The sequence below is a fragment of the Capricornis sumatraensis genome, chromosome 1 (genome assembly GCF_032405125.1).
Source record: "Capricornis sumatraensis isolate serow.1 chromosome 1, serow.2, whole genome shotgun sequence".
In the NCBI taxonomy this organism is placed as follows: domain Eukaryota; kingdom Metazoa; phylum Chordata; class Mammalia; order Artiodactyla; family Bovidae; genus Capricornis; species Capricornis sumatraensis.
Genome location: NC_091069.1, coordinates 242,305,017 through 242,319,419, shown reverse-complemented (window position 1 = coordinate 242,319,419; position 14,403 = coordinate 242,305,017). Strand labels below are relative to the sequence as shown.

At 41.5% G+C, this 14,403-nt stretch overlaps 1 non-coding gene across 1 annotated transcript; it reads right to left on the bottom strand.

Moving 5' to 3' along the window:
* Positions 1-13,715: 13,715 nt before the first annotated feature.
* TRNAC-GCA (transfer RNA cysteine (anticodon GCA)) lies at positions 13,716-13,787 on the bottom strand. The gene has a single exon. It is a non-coding gene; the product is annotated as a tRNA-Cys (tRNA).
* Between the last annotated feature and the right edge of the window lie 616 nt (positions 13,788-14,403).

Genomic DNA, 14,403 nt, shown 5'->3' with positions numbered 1-14,403 from the left:
TCCTGCCTGGGAAATCCCATGGGCGGAGGAGCCTGGTAGGCTGCAGTCCATGGGGTCGCGAAGAGTCGGACACGACTGAGCAACTTCACTTTCACTTTTCACTTTCATGCATTGGAAAAGGAAATGGCAACCCACTCCAGTGTTCTTGCCTGGAGAATCCCAGGGACGGGGGAGCCTGGTGGGACACAGAGTCGGACACGACTGAAGTGACTTAGCAGCAGCAGCAGCATGTCTGGCAAAAGCATAGATAAGGCAGTGCTTTTGGAAGGAGTATCTGGTCATTTTCTTCAAGTTGAACATCTCTCATCCAATTAGATGTAGCAGCTGGATTCTCATGGTGCATTCCAGTTACAGAGAAAGAAGAGTTGAACCACTTGTGGTGGCCCAGGTGGTAAAGAATCTGCCTACAGTTCAAGAGATCCAGGTTCAATCCCTGGGTCGGGAAGATCTCCTGGAGAAGGGAATGGCAATCCACTCCAGTATTCTTGCCTGGAGAATTCCATGGATAGAGGAGCCTGGTGTACTATAGTCCATGGGGTTGCCAAGAGTCGGACACGACTAACTAACACTTTTACTTTCACTAACATAGTGTTATATCTGCTGGGAAATGTATCATTATAAATAATGTGGGAAATTTTTAAAAATTTAAATGTAGGTCCTAGAATTTAGGGCTGGAAGAAAATGTGAAGAGAAAGGATATTTTCCTCCTATGCTTCATCTTACAATAAGGAATTTGAGTCCCATAGCAGAGACATAATAAGCCATCAGATCCTATCTTGTTATAATATAAAGGAACCAGGACTTAAGACACTAGCTCTTCTTGTACCATGATGCTGATTTTTGTAATTCAGTGAGTTCTGACCACTTACATAAGAATCCAGGGGCTCTCATTCTGTTGCTGCTGTTCCCTTAATTCTAGTATTTGTAACACGTGCTTGATTTGATTCCCCTGCTTTACCCACTTCAATTTTATTTTATATTTTAAAGCTGAGAAAAATGAAGGTTGCTTTTATTTAGGCCACGGCTACCACTAGTTGCTTTGCTTTAGTTGACATCCTTTCTTACCTCAGTGGATAGAAATATGAATAAGAATATCCTTGTACAAGGAGGACAGAAGTGCTAGCCTACTCCTTATGGAGGCCTATTTTCCAACAGTTCTATCTAGTCAATTCTTGAATGTGTTACTAGAGATATGAAGACCTAAAAAAAGAAACCCCCCAGAAAATTTCAAGCAAAAATGTTTACCTCCTCAAGATAATTTTTTAAAGCCAAATTGGAAAAAGGTGTATTATGAAAAATGTTTAGAATGAAATGCAGTATTTCAGATATAAAGTGTTCATATGCTATGTTGCCTTTAATCCTTCAAAATAAATTCTTAAAAACTTATAATTGGAGGGTGTTTATGAAAGACCATTTATGGTGTCAGTTTAGTATAGTCTCCATACTCCAAAGACAAGCTAACGTTCACTAAGTGCTAATATTCACTAAGCACTTACTGGGTGTCAGGCGCTATTCTGCATGGCTCACAGGAAATCATTCATTTAATCCTCAGTGCAACATCTTGAGGAAAATGCCATCATTATTCATTTGATGGGGGTAAACTGAAGTTCAAAAAGTGGCTTGACTTGCCTAAGGCCACATGCTGGTAAGTTGAGATGGGAGCCTCCACTTATGTCCAGGCTTTCAAGCTTACTCTCCTAGTAGAAATGAAAGGAAGAGCTGGAAGCACCTGCCTTAGTCATGCTTCTCACACTTATCAGAGCATCCATCCAGGCAGTTTTGTTCTCCATTAAAGGGGACTAAAAATAATACACAATTTTCCTTTTCACAGATTTGTTGTGGTAATCCAAGAAGATAAGGGAGGGGAGTCATGTTTAATGAGCATCTACTACAAGCCAGGGACCACAGGAGTGGATGTGTTTCACATAACATCAGCCGTTGCTGCTGTCCCTGTTATCACTGTTGTGCAGTTATCAGATTCTCTGTTGACTGCTGAGTCATTGCTATTTTCAGAAGATGGATTAACTGCCGTCTGTTCTCACGTTTGGGTTTTCTAGTTGCCTCTCATGCCTGTCTTATTCAGCTGATTTCACTGGAGGCAGGAGATTAATTTTAAAGTGATACATGTTATTTGTAGAAAATTTGGGCAAAGGATTAGAAAAGGCAGTTAAAGAGGAGGAAACTCAAAAGGCTGTCAAAGTATTGGAAAAGATACTCCAAGTCACTAGTGATGAGAGAAATGCAAATTAAATCAATAATGGCATGTACAGCATTTTAGAGATCTCAGTTATGCCCAGTGTTTCTGGGACTTTGGGGACCTTCATGCATTGTTAATAGGAGATAGACTGATGCTAACATTTTGGAGAGCCTGTGACACTACCTGTTTGAATTAGGGCCACTCATACCCATAACCCAGAAATTCTTCTTTGGAGATGTATGAAAATGTCTTTGTTTTATATACATATATATATATATATATATATATATATATATATATATATATATATATATATATGTAAAACACATGCATATATATGCATACACATGTGCATATACACACATATACATATATCCCTTATGTATATATGTGCGTAGAGAAGGCAATGGCACCCCAGTACTCTGGAAAATCCCATGGACGGAGGAGCCTGGTGGGCTGCAGTCCATGGGGTCACTAAGAGTCAGACACGACTGAGCAACTTCACTTTCACTTTTCACTTTTATGCACTGGAGAAGGAAATGGCAACCCACTCCAGTGTTCTTACCTGGAGAATCCCAGGGACGGGGGAGCCTGGTGGGCTGCCATCTATGGGGTCGCAGAGTCGGACACGACTGAAGCGACTTAGCAGCAGCAGCAGCATATATGTGTGTATGTATGCGTTTGTGTATGCTAAGTTGCTTCAGTCATGTCCAGCTCTGTGCAACCCTATAGACTGTAGCCTGCCAGGCTCCTCCAAATGCTAGAGTGGGTTGTCATGCTCTCCTTCAGGTTATTTTCCCAACCCAGTGATTGAACCTGCGTCTCTTATGTCTCCTGCCTTGTGTGTATGTAAAGCACCATCCTAGGACCTGAGTGTATTCACGCAAGGTTATTGTGATGGTAAGAGGGAGTCTTACCGCCGAAGAATTGATGCTTTTGAATTGTGGTGTTGGAGAAGACTCTTGAAAGTCCCTTGGACTGCATGGAGATCCAACCAGTCAATCCTAAAGGAAATCAGTCCTGAATATTCATTGGACAGACAGATGCTGAAGCTGAAACTCCAGTACTTTGGCCACCTGATGTGAAGAGCCAACACATTAGAAAAGACCCTAATGCTGGGAAAGATTGAAGGCAGGAGGAGAAGGGACGACAGAGGATGAGATGGTTGGGTGGCATCACTGACTCGATGGACATGAGTTTGAGTAAGCTCTGGGAGTTGGTGATGGGGAGAGAAGCCTGACATGCTGCAGTCTATGGAGTTGCAAAGAGTCAGACGCTATTGAGTCACTGAACTGAACTGAACTGAAGAGGGACTTGGAGGTAAACTGGTTGTCCTTCACTAACAAAGTGGTTAGTTCAAATTTAGTTGAAAGAGCATAAAGGAGTATTGTGCATCTGTTAGAAAAAATTGATTAGACGAACATTTATCAGCATGACTGGATCTTAAGGGCGTAGTGCCAAATGTAAAGAGTAAGAAAAATGAGATTCAGTACAAGTTAAATTACATGCCCACAAAATGATACTCATTTCTGTAAGTGCACAAAATGAGGCTATCTGCTTTCAAGCTTATAGTCTTAGTAGAAATGAAGGGAGATACAGAAGAGGTACCAGTTAAACCTGTCAGAGTTGGTTGTGTGAGGGACGAGGGTGAGAAGTGGGGAGATAAAAAGGGAAATCATAAATAAAGCAAAAGAGAACCTTGTAGGAACAATGATAATAATGTGCCATAAACAGGGTAACAATAAATTCAACTCCTTGTAAAGGAAGAAAGTCAGAAAATACAAGTCAAAACACAAAAATAAAATTATGTGTAATTCTGTTTACAGATAACTGTTAAAACTTCAGTGAACATTCTTCTACTATTTTGTATGTGTATATGTGTATTTTATGTTTATCACACATGTTTATCTACTCAGTAAATGAAATGTACTTTTTTTTCATATCCTAGCTATGAAGATGTACTAAGTTATCTCTAAAATGCCTTCTAATTCTAAGACATTCTGTCTTCAGGGTGAATACCATATCACCAAATTCAAATTTTAAACTGACTTATATTCAGCATATTTACTAAACATTCTTAGTATTCAACCATGAGATGCTAGTACATTCAAAGGAAAATATATCTGCATATGCTTTTAACTCAAATAGTACTTATTTTGGCCTGATTGTTAGAGATCATTTAAGTGTATTCAGATTATTTCACAGGCTGACAGTTTGCTCTAAGTTTGGATCACAGTATCAGATGAGCATTGATTCCAAATGGAACAACTTGGTCTAATGTAGCAGAGAACCTTCCCAGTGAGTGACTGGATGGCTTTTAATAGGCTAGAGCTGAACACATGCCTTGCAGGATCTCAGTTCCCCAACATGGATTAAACCTAGGCCACAGAAGTGACAGTGTTGAATCCTAACCACTAGACCACCAGGGAACTCCCTGAACAATTTCTGATGACTGTTCAAAAACAAGCAAATTAGTGAATAGAGTCCTGAACCTTTAGTTTCAGTTTTATATGTGGACTATGAGCAACCTTTAATAAAGAGTTCTTTCTTCTCTCCCAGGGACAAAAGCAGACCAAAGTCTATCCTGGCCTCTTAAAAAAGCCAACAGAAACCTCCCAGGGGAGACTGAGATCTCAAATCATTGCACTGGTAGCAATGATGGAGTTGCCATTGGCTGTTCTTGCTATGGTAATCAGTGCTGACCTCACAGATCTTTCCTAATGATGTTCTCAACAGGTTCACTTGTAGCATTTGCTCTGTGTGTGTCTATCTATGTCTGTTTGCTTGTGACTAAGTTGTCCAGTCTTACTCTGAATCCAGAGTCAGAAGGTAGCAGGCACCAATGCCTTGCCCTTAATAATAAATGCTAAACAAAGATTTGTGAGGCTGGATTCAGTGCACTGGATTTGGAAAAACAACCAAAGTTATAAGGAGTTTCAACAAATCTCTACATTTCTCAAAGTGTAGTCTTGGAAATCCATGTTGCTGGCTACTTTCTCACTTGAACAGTTTTGGCTGCTCATTAGAGTAATCAGTAAACATGTGAAGTTTGCAACTCTCAGCTTGCAAAAGTTCCCCCCTTCCCACCCCTCAGCTAGGAGGGAGTAGTTATTTTAAAACTGCCCTTCTTTAGAATTTATCATTAAGCTTTTCTGGGAGAAGAGCAGCATGAACTTAACAGGCTACTGGCTACTCACCAGGTTTCTTAGTCTCTGGGGTTGGTTGATAGTGGTTCTCACAGCCTGCTAAGTATAAGCCCTTCCTTGAGACTCTGGTGCCGTCCAAATGTGGGAAACACTCAATGTTATAATAGCAAGACTGTTTAAAGACTTCCCAATTCTGAGATTTCCCCAAACCTAAATTGATAAAATTGTATCAGATTTTTGCTATGCCTCCAATGAAAAAATAATCCTCCCGTGGTAATATAGTATTTGTGGTTACAGAGTACCATGAATATTAAATGGAATCAGTTTTTCAAAACAGAAGGGAGTGTTGCTGTTCAGTCGCTCAGTCCTGTCCGACTCTCTGTGACCTCATGGACTGCAACATGCCAGGCTTCCCTGGCCTTCACCATCTCCCAGAGCTTGCTAACCTCATGTCGATTCAGTCAGTGATGCCATCCAACCATCTCATCCTCTGTCGTCCCCCTCTCCACCTGCCTGCAATCTTTCCCAGCATCAGGGTCTTTTCTAATGAGTCAACGCTGAATCAGGTAGCCAAAGTTTTAGAGCTTCAGCATCAGTCCTTCCAATGAATATTCAGGATTGATTACCTTTAGGATTGACTGGTTTGATTTCCTTGCAGTCAAAGGAACTCTCAAGAGTCTTCTTCAACACCACAGCTTAAAAGCATCAATTCTTCAGTATTCAGCCTTCTTTATGGTCCAACTGTCACATCCATATACAACTGCTGGAAAAACCATAGCTTTGATTATATGGAGTCTGTGGGCAAAGTAATGTCTCTGTTTTTTAATATGCTGTCTAGGTTTTTCCTAGCTTTTCTTCCAAGGAGCAAGCATCTCTTAATTTTGTGGCTTCCGTCACCATCTGCAGTGATTTTGGAGCCCAAGAAAAGAAAATCTGTCACTGTTTCCATTGTTTTCCCATCTATTTGCCATGAAGTGATGGGACCGGGTGCCATTATCTTCATTTTTTGTTCTTGGTTTACATACTGTTGAAGCCTGGCTTAGAGAATTTTGAGCATTACTTTGCTAGCATGTGAAATGAGTGCAATAGTGGAGTAGTTTGAACATTCTCTGGCCCCCTTTTGGGATTGGAATGAAAACTGACCTTTTCCAGTCCTATGGCCACTGCTGAGTTTTCCAAATTTGCTGGCATATTGAGTGCAGCATTTTAAGAGTATCATCTTTTAGGATTTAAATAACTCAACTGGAATTCTATCACTTCCACTAGCTTTGTAGTGATGCCTCCTAAGGCCTGCTTGACTTTGCACTCCACGATTTCTGGCTCTAGGTGAGTGATCACACCGTCGTGGTTATCTGGGTCATTAAGATCATTTTTGTACAGTTCTTCTGTGTATTCTTGCCACCTCTTCTTAACATCTTCTGCTTCTGTTAGGTCTATACCGTTTCTGTCCTGTATTGTACCCATCTTTGCATGAAGTGTTCCCTTGCTATCTCTAATTTTCTTGAAGCGATCTGTACTCTTTCCCATGCTATTGTCTTCCTCGGTTTCTTTCCATTGGTCACTTAGGAGGGCTTTCTTATCTCCTCTTGCTCTCTTTGGAACTCTTTATTCACGTGGGTATATCTTTCCTTTATCCCTTTGCCTTTTGCTTCTCTTCTCTTCTCAGTTATTTGTAAGGACTTCGCAGACAACCATTTGCCTTTTTGCTTTTTTTGGGGGGGGATGATTTTGATTACCACCTCTTATACAGTGTCACAAACCTCTGTCCATAGTTCTTCAGGCACTCTGTCAGATCTAATTCCTTGAATCTATTTGTTACTTCCATTGTATAGCATAAGGGATTTGATTTAGGTCATACCTTAATTGCCTAGTGCTTTCCCTACTTTCTTCAATTTAAGTCTGAATTTGTTAATAAGGAGTTCATGATCTGAGCCACAGTCAGCTCCCAGTCTTGTTTTTACTGACTGTATAGAACTTTTTCCTCTTTGGATGGAAAGCATATAATCAATCCAATTTTCGTATTGACCATCTGGTGATGTTCATGTGTAGAGTCATCTTTTGTGTTTTTGGAAGAGAGTGTTTGCTATGACCAGTGCATTCTCTTGGCAAAACTCTGTTAGCCTTTGCCCGGCTTCATTTTGTACTCAAGGCCAAACTTGCCTTTTATTCCAGGTGTCTCTTGACTTCCTGCTTTTGTGTTTCAGTTCAGTTCAGTTCAGTCACTCAGTCGTGTCCAGCTCTTTGCGACCGCATGAATTGCAGCACGCCAGGCCTCCCTGTCCATCACCAACTCCTGGAGTTCACTCAGACTCACGTCCATCGAGTCCGTGATGCCATCCAGCCATCTCATCCTCGGTCATCCCCTTGTCCTCCTGTCCTCAATCCCTCCCAGCAGCAGAGTCTTTTCCAATGAGTCAACTTTTCGCATGAGGTGGCCATAGTACTGGAGTTTCAGCTTTAGCATCATTCCTTCCAAAGAAATCCCCAGGCTGATCTCCTTCAGAATGGACTGGTTGGATCTCCTTGTAGTCCAAGGGACTCTCAAGAGTCTTCTCCAAGACCACAGTTCAAAAGCATCAATTCTTCAGCGCTCAGCTTTCTTCACAGTCCAACTCTCACATCCATAGATGACCACAGGAAAAACCATAGCCTTGACTAGATGGACCTTAGTCAGCAAAGTAATGTCTCTGCTTTTAAATATGCTATCTAGGTTGGTCATAACTTTTCTTCCAAGGAGTAAGCTTCTTGTAATTTTATGGCTGTAGTTTCAGTCCCCTGTAATGAAAAGGACATCTTTTTGTTGTTGTTGTTCTAGAAAGTCTTGTAGGTCTTCATAGAACCATTCAACTTCAGCTTCTTTGACATTAGTGGTTGGGGCATAGTCTTGGATTACAGTAATATTGAATGGGTTGCCTTGGAAACAAACAGAGATCATTCTGTTGTTTTTGAGATTGCACCCAAGAACGGCATTTTGGACTCTTCTGTTAACTATGAGTGCTACTCCATTTCTTCTAAGGGATTCTTGCCCACAGTAGTGGATATAATGGTCATCTGAATTAAATTCACCCATTCTGGTCCATTTTAGTTCACTGATTCCTAGAATGTCAGTGTTCACTCTTGCCATCTCCTTTGACCGCTTCTGATTTACATTGATTCATAGACCTAACACTCCAGGTTCCTATGCAGTATTATTCATTACAGCATCAGATACATCCACAACTGGGCATTGTTTCCAGTTTGGCTCAGCCTCTTCTTTCCTTCTGGAGCTTTTTCTCCACTCTTCTCCAGTAGGATATTGGGCACCTACCAACCTAGGGAGTTCATCTTTCAGTGTCATATCTTTTTACTTTTTCGTACTGTTCATGGGGTTCTCAGGGCAAGAATACTGAAGTGGTTTGCCATTCCCCTCTCCAGTGGACCACATATTGTCAGAACTCTCCACCATGACCTGTCCGTCTTGGGTGGCCCTATATTGCATGGCTCATAGTTTCATTGAACTACACAAGGCTGTGATCCATGTGATCAATTTGGTTCATTTTCTGTGATTGTGGTTTTCATTCTGTCTGGCCTCTGATAGATGAGGATAAGAGGCTTGTGGAAGCTTTTTGGTGGGAGTGACTAGCTGTGTGTTCAACTGGTTTTTGGTCTGCTCTGGCAGCCTGGGCCATTTTCAGTAAACCTTTAATCCAATTTTCTTCTGATGTATAGGGCTATGTTCCCTCTCCTGTAGTTTGGCCTGAGACCAAACTATGGTAGGGATAATGGCAATATTGGCAACCTCCTTCAAAGGACTTATGCCAGCATGCCGTGGCTCCCAGGACTGTTGTTGTCAGTGCCCCTGACCCCACAGCAGGCCACTATGGACCCATGCCTACACTGGAGACTCCTGGACATTCACAGGCAAGTCTGGCTCAGTCTCTTGTGGGATCACTGCTCCTTTCTCCTGGACCTTGTGCCTACAAGGTTTGTTTTGTCCTCCAAGAATCTGTTTTTCTGGGGGGCTCAGTCCCTTGCCAGATCTCCAGCTTGGGGAATCTGTTGTGGGCCCTAGAACTTTTGCAACAGTGCAAGAACTTCTTTGCTATAATTGTTCTCCAGTTTGTGGGCCATCTGCTTGGTGGCTCTATGGTGGTGCTTAATGGTGACCTCCTCCAGTGAACTCCAAGCGCTTTCTAGATCTGCTGGAACCAGAGCCCAAGTTCCCATGGCAGGTCACTGCTGACCCATGCCTCTGCAGCAGACATTCACACACTCAAAGGCAGGTCTGATTCAGTCTCTTCTGAGGGTCACTGCTCCTTTCCCTGAGTTCTTTGTGCACAAGTTTTCGTTTGCACCCTCTGAGCATCTTGGGCAGATCTGAGCTTTGATTCTAAACACAGTTTCGCCCCTCGTACTGTCTTGTTTGGGTTTATCCTTTGTCCTTGGATGCAGGGTATCTTTTTTTGGTGGGATCCAACATTCTTCCATCTCTGGTTGTTCAGCAGCTAGTTGCGATCTTGGTATTGCTGGAGAAGATGAGCACATGTCTTTATACTCCACTATCTTGGAGGTAATTTATAGGCATTTATGTTAAATTTTATGTTTGCAAAATATATTTTAGTTGCCTCTCAAATGAGAGACCTGCAAGCCTAAACCACTCCTGCCCCCGTTTGATATCTCAACTTTAGTAAGAAGGGCTCCCAGGTGGCACTAGTAATAAAGAACCTGCCTGCCAATGCAGGAGACATAAGAGATGGGGTTCAATCCCTGGGTCGGAAACATCCCCTGGAGAAGGGGATGGCATCCCACTCCAGAATTTTTGCCTGGAGAAGCCCATGGACAGAGGAGCCTGGCAGACTCCTCCATGGGATCTCAAAGACCTGGACATGACTCAAGAGACTTAGCACAAATGCAAACTTTAGAATAATAGGTAATATTCTTTGGACATTGCCCCCAAACCATGTTTTGCACTAGCAGAAGAACATTTGCAGGTAAAACTGCTTAACATCTGAAAAGTGGCTGTTCCAGAACATAATAAGTCCCTTGTGAAATCACAGTGAGGCTGAGGGCTATGAATCCTTCCCCACCCAGGATTCTGTTTCCTCTGGATATAAGAGATCGATGCTAGGGCTTGTCAGTTTACCATAGGGGTGTGTAAAAAAAAAAAAAAGTTTGTTAAGTTCTAAGCGATGTGGTGTGGGGCCACTGCCACAGACCAAGAGTGAGAGGATTGGACTTGACAATGGGATCTATCATTTCTATCAGTGTGGCCTTGATTGATTGCATCAGTAACCTCTCCTACTTGTAAAATGGAGAGGTTGCCTTTCTTGTCTCACCAGTGGTTGTATCAGATGAGTTACATGGATCATTCTTTGCAGCTTCTGGACTGCTTTGGACATGTACTAACTCATTCACCAAGGTCTGATCATTCTGCACAGGCTGCAAAATATGTTTGCATGTGTGTCTTTCCTGAGTCAAGGCTGTCAGGCTCCTCAGTTTGCACAAGCTGACAGTGTATCCAAGAATACCAGATAGGGGAGGAAAGGAAAATAACAGAGAAAAGAAGAGGAAAAAGGGTAGGTACTCCCCTCCACCTACTCTCCTGCTCCATTCAGCACACTGGTTGAATTCAGTTCTTTCCTGCTTTGTATGCATGGACAGAGCCTCTTGTGATAATGTGCATGAACAGAGGAGTATAAACCCACATTTAAAAATAACTTGAGATGTAGTTGGCTGCAGCCATCTGACAGAGCCCTGGATCTCTCTCCAGCAATGTCATTCATTTGTAGCCCATTGATTCATGGTCTTTAATAATTTTTTTGAGGCAAATCTGAAGTTTACTTTATCTATGGAGAAGGGATCCACCAAGCAAATGAAAAGTGTAAATAAGTTTGCTAGGAAACATACTAACCTGCTTAAGAGAAAGGGCTATTTTCAAATGCCTTACTTGCATCTATTTGTATCCTAACTACATACTGATTATGAGTAATTCTAGTCATTAAAGTAGTCATATGAGGATTTCTACTTGGTAATATTTTATTAGCATTTAATTTGAATTACTCTAATAAAACTCCTCTTCTTTAAAACTCGTCTGTAATTCAATATTATCACCCAGATCTTCCTTCCATCAGGATGAATTTGTTGTAAGGTATTATTGTAATTAATTACATGCTTCTAAATCCCTTGGAAACTGTCTGGTACAATTACATCCTTTGAATAAGACTTTCAGTTTCCTTTGGTTTCCTTAGATATTAATACAAATGTCTTGACACTTAAATGGCATTGCTGAAGTTTGGGTACTGAGAAGAGTGTCCTGTAGAAGCCAGTTAGAGAGATTGATAATTATTTATGTCCTCTATGACTAAACTCTAGTCCAAATAGGCCAGCTTCTTCCTGTGAAAAGTTGGTTAGATTTCTGTAATTACATACACAAACCTTTACTCATAAAACAACTTCTGCATTGTGCCTTACCTATAGTGAACATTGAATAAATACTTAATGAATGAAGGTATAAGAATACGTACATCTTTGGGACTTTCCTTTTTCTTTCATATAGACTGCCTTAATGTTGACCAGCCTATATTATGATAGACACTCTGTAAGAGGATTGTGTTGAAAGCACTACCTGTTCATCCCATCCCTCCTTTTGCCCATCTTTCAAATATTTGGGGGGAACCTACTATGGAACCACATTAAAAAGCAGAGACATTACTTTGCTGAGGTTTGTATGCTGCTGCTGCTGCTAAGTCGCTTCAGTCGTGTCCGACTCTGTGCAACCGCACAGATGGCAGCCCACCTGGCTGCACCATCCCTGGGATTCTCCAGGCAAGAGCACTGGAGTGGGTTGCCATAGGTTCGTGTAGTCAAAGCCATGGTTTTTCCAGTAGTCATATAAGGATGTGAGAGTTGGACCATAAAGAAGTCTGAACACTAAAGAATTCATGCTTTTGAACTGTGGTGTTGGAAAAGACTCTTGAGAGTCCCTTGCACTGCAAGGAAATCAAACCAGTCATTCCTAAAGGAAATCAATCCTGAATATTCATTACAAGGACTGATGCTGAAACTGAAGCTCCAATAGTTTGGCCATCTGATGTGAAGAGCCGACTTATTAGAAAAGACCCTGATGCTGGAAAAGATTGAAGGCAGAAGAAGAAGGGATGACAAAAGATGAGATGGTTGGATGGTATCTCTGATTCAGTGGACATGAATTTGAACAAGTTCTGGGATATGGTGAAGGACAGCGAAGCCTGGCATGCTGCAGTCCATGGGGTCACCAAGAGTCGGACACAGCTGAGCAACTGAACAATAACAAGAACTTTGGAACCAGTCAGGCATAGAAAAGAGACAGACTGTCTGCCCCCATGCATGTCATATTTAGTGTACAAACCATTTAACCTTTAGTAGAGAGATTTGCCTTTCACTGTACTCAGAGCTGCTGTGTGCTTGGTCCAAGTCCAATCTCAACCATCCTTCTGTGGTTATTGCTTTGAGCCTAACTGCACCACTAGTTACAAGGCAGATGCTATGAGCAATAGCTTATTCCTTCTTAATGTATCCCAATTTTTCACTTTATGCAATGATTATGTAACATCTAGGGACTCTCCAGTACTAGGGATCCACAGTTCTAAATAAATAAAGCCGTTTTGTACTAAAGATTATAGCTAATGTTTTTGAGCATTTGCTCTGTCTATGCCAGACACTCTTCTAAGAATATCTCATATGTTCTCTCATTTAATTCTCAGAATATCTGTGGAATGTTATTATAATTTTCATTTTACAGATAAGGAAACTGAGTCATGCAGGAACACATTTGTATTTGACAGTTGGAACCCACGCTCTTTCTAATACTAAGACCATTTGGCATCTTCCCCAGTTTTTTCAGATTGTTTCCACCTCACTTGATCTGTTACACCTGTCTCCATTCATTTACATGGGAGAAGTGAGGCACATGAGACTGTCTCTGCTTTCCGTGGTGCAGGTCCAAGACTGTAGTACTTAACCAGGGTTTCTGAATCCTGGTCCAAGACACATCCTCCTCCTTTCTGCTCATCTGACCAAAGCCCTACTGAAGACCTCTCACTTGTCATGGGAGATTGGGATTCTCAGTGACTTGAAGCAGTTATTGGGAGAGCATTATAATGTAATGTGTCTCATATCCTCTGTATTTAGTTGAGGAGCTAGTACCAACTCCCAGCTTTTTTTTCCTGCTCCTTTGTTGAATTAACATCTGGAACTTACCTTTAACACTTCTAGAATGAAAGTGAAAAAGTGAAGTCGCTCAGTCGTCTGACTCTTTGCGACCCCATGGACTGTAACCTATCAGGCTCCTCCATCCATGGGATTTTCCAGGCAAGAGTGCTGGACTGGATAGCCATTTCCTTCTCCAGGGTATCTTCCCGACCCAGGAATCGAACCCGGGTCTCCCGCATTGCAGGCAGAAGCTTTACCATCTGAGCCACCCGGGAAGCCCAATAAAAAACCAGTTCTATGCCCAGAAAATCAATAGTACTGGGAAATAAATCACATTGCTCTAGCTGAAAGGAAAAAACTCCCACAAATTTATCTGTCATTTTGATTTTGATTCATTCTTTCACTTGTGTAGTACATTTTCAGGGTCTCAGAGAATCTGCTCTTTCTGTGAAGGTGCTTGTTGAAGCATCTTCTTTAACATATGAGATCAAAATGGAGAGAGCACTTCTTTTGACAGGAAACTTCACTTCTTGTTACTGAAAACTGTCACAACAGTCATTATGTCTGGCTTTCAGAGACTTCCTGGAGTTAGGAGAACAATAGACAGTTAAAATGGCAGTGTCAAGAACATTCTGGGGTTTTAATAATGAGTACCACAGGAAATTTTTCTCTTGATTTTGTAAGAAAAAGGTAGGAATATTTGGGAGACTGGCATAGTGTGAAACTGAACTTTAATGCTATATTTTCTTAATGAAGTGTTCTTCCTAGACTTTGGAAGTTGAAAATATTAATTTTATGCCATGGCCTTTACTTTCTTGTTACTGATGTGAAAGTGACTAAGGGAAATTTCTCTTCAGCTGTCCCGCTCTGCATTTTAAGTACTCTCCCCAT